Source organism: Magnolia sinica, chromosome 9 (assembly GCF_029962835.1).
Source record: "Magnolia sinica isolate HGM2019 chromosome 9, MsV1, whole genome shotgun sequence".
Classification (NCBI taxonomy): domain Eukaryota; kingdom Viridiplantae; phylum Streptophyta; class Magnoliopsida; order Magnoliales; family Magnoliaceae; genus Magnolia; species Magnolia sinica.
Window position 1 is genome coordinate 42,533,064 of NC_080581.1, and position 3,153 is coordinate 42,536,216.

Sequence of the window (3,153 nt, forward strand, 5' to 3'; positions counted from 1 at the left end):
CGAACGTTCTCTAAATTAAGCAATTTTGGTCCCATTTGGAAGCTTGACAAGTTACCATTCCAATGACCTGAAATAGTCAAAATTCCACCTTTGAAGAGAGAGTTATGCGGGTTACTATTTGTTGAGGCATAAAAATGAGAAAGGAAGATTGGAAAGTAAGACAATAGAAAGGAAAAAGAAAGGAGAAAGTGAAGTGTCTTTAAAGTTGTTTGCGCAGGTCTGCACAACCCAAAGATCAATTGCACGGTCGTGCGCGACTGGTTTCAGGAAATTATTTTCTTGAAACTGTAAGTGCCATAGTTTATAGCCCTTTGTGTTGTCAAATTCGTGGTGCCAAAGACACTGTTATAAACCTTGCATCTGTGAAGAACAATGCTCTACTCAAGATCAACTTAGTTTGACAAGCACTGTTCACAAGTTAAGAATCTCAAGAAGCTTTCAAGTTCTACCTCAAGATCTCAAGAAGCTTTCAAGTTTGAGCTCCATCAAGACTTTAAAGGTCACATGTCTCCTATGTTCAATGTCCTTACTTCACTCCTAAGGTATGACTGACCTTAGGTTGACCTTTAGAGTAGGTCATTTTGGATACATAATTCATATATTTTTTATAAGTGAGTTTGGTCTGCTCTAAGACTATTCTTAGACTTTGTTCGACTAGTCCTAGCACTGCTTCGACCTATCTAAGAAATTCCTGGATCAGTCGTAAGTTTTTTACAAAAATTAAAAATTTTCTGTTAGGCTTCGACTAGTCCTGGGGACTGTTTGACCAGTTGTAGGAACAGTGTCGATCGTATCTTCAACCAGTCGTAGACCTACGACTCAATATACAGCGCTGAAAATCGACCTGCTTCGACCAGTCGTGAGAGCCTACGACCAGTCGTAGGAGACCCATGACCAGTCGTAGACCACCTACGACCAGTCGTAAAACTGCCAAATCTTATCGCGCCTGAATTTTTCAAATCTGTTGGTTCTACGATCAGTCATAGAGGTCCTTAGACCAGTCGAAGGCATGATTTATTCACCTATAAATAGAGCACGAATCTTAGAATAAAACAAGAACTTTAAGTTAAATCAATTCGGTCTTCTGAGAGATAAGTCGGTGCTCCATTTAAGCTAAGTGTGCATATTTAATATTCTCTTTCTTTAGCTTTCTTAATTGATTTTGTTTCTTGCATTCCAATCTAATCTGAAAAAAGGAATTGTTGTTTTCCTTTTTCTGGAATCAAAATCAATTAAAGCTGGCCCTTTTTGTTTTAATTTAAAATCTATTAGAACCTATAACCATTATAAAGTGAGTATTGGATGAACTTTGACATTCAAATCTCTACTTCGACTTGGTTCTTCTGGGCTACTACAATGAAGGAGAAAATAAGGTATTTTACAATTTGTGTAATTTACATTGTTTGGTTTTGTTTGAGGTTAAGCCAGAAAAATCTCAAAGTTGTTGGTTATCTGAGGAGAGCCAGAAAACTCAGAAGTGAGGATTTTTGAATTGTGTAAGCCCTTTGAAAAAGACACAATTGTGAAGGTTTTGAGTGAACCTGTGAAAACCTATTTGATAGTGAACGCTAATATCCCCTGTGTGAGGATATTAGGAGTGGAGTAGCATTTTGTGTGGCTGTTGTTTAACAATTGGTGAACACACGGGTGAACCACTATAATTCTTTGTGTTGTGGATGTGTGATTTATATTTTCTATCTTTTATCATTCAGAATTGTGGAATGTATGTGTGGATGTGAATGTTGTAAATTTTACATTTCAAGCACAGTGGGGAATGTTGTAATAATTTAGATTTACATTTCAACATTATATTTTTGCTATCTCTTTATTATTACATTGAGCTTCAATTTCTCTATTTGTTCTAGAAATAAGGTTGTCCTACCATAAACTTTGGTTTTTGGTGTAAGGTTGTCCTTAGAACAATTTGTGTTTCCATTTCTCTATTTTAGGTTGCTTTCCATTCCTATTTTGTGATTGCTATTTATTCTTTATTTCATATTCCACTGTATTTATTTTTAAATTTGGCATAGTCCTATTCACCCCCCCTTTAGGACATATAGCTTGGCCATTTCAGAAACGGTTAAAGATGATGGCAGGTGGGTCCCATGGTACCAAAATTGAGGCACCACACGAGCGAGGGCCTATAAATACCCCATCCCCCCTTCATTTGAACCGTTTGAAGATTTTGGAGAAGAAGCAGAGCAAGGAGGGAGACTAAAGGTAGGAGAGGAAGTTCCGGTGGTTTGCGCGGACCCGCGCAACCAATATGGTTTGCACGGGTCCGCATAACCAGACTGCCCTGCGGTCTATGATATTAGAAGATCTGAAATCCTGTAGAAATGGCGGTCTCCAGATTTCTTCTGTCTAACCTTCAAGAGAAGGAATCCATAGAAGAGATCTATGTCATGGCGACTCGCTAGGGATCTTTTATCTTATTTAAACGTTAACATTGAGATAGTTAAGAACTTTCATCATAATTTGGCGTCTTTTTGACTCCAAAATGCCGACTCTTAGTGGGAACATCCTCCCCTTCATCTCTAAATTAGATTATTTGATTCTTCAAATACTAACTATAGTTATGTTTCATGTTTGAAGGTTTCTAAATTGAATTACAAGTTACAACCAATGGCAACTTCTACAAGAAAAGTGAGCTCCCGTTTCACTCCAACCGGATTCATGAAGAGTATGCATCGAACCAACCCCCGGACTATATGACTCGACTTCCTACAAGCAAAAATAACCTGATTCGAGTGACAGCGAGGGTTGTATTTGCTTTGCCCCAACCGCCAGAGGGAGATAAGGGCTGGACTGCCATAATGTCTCATAGGACGAGAGCACGAAATGCAAGAAGCCCCAAGATGGATCTACCTTCGCCAAGAGTTAGAGGGCTGATAACGCGCAATGTAGCTAGAAGGAATCCTGAACTCGCTCCTCCTGCAATATATCCTGAGCAAATAGTCCCATAGTTAGTGTCAAGTGACTTTCCGGCTTTGGTCGCCCCAAGGGTCGGATGGACGAGAGAGCAGAAAGGTAAAGCGTTAATGGCAAGTTCACTAATGTTCATTTCACCCCAGACAAGCTCACTACTGTTTGTATCTCCCCAATCGATCAATGACACTGTAAGCATAGAGAAGTAGAATTAAACTCCATCCT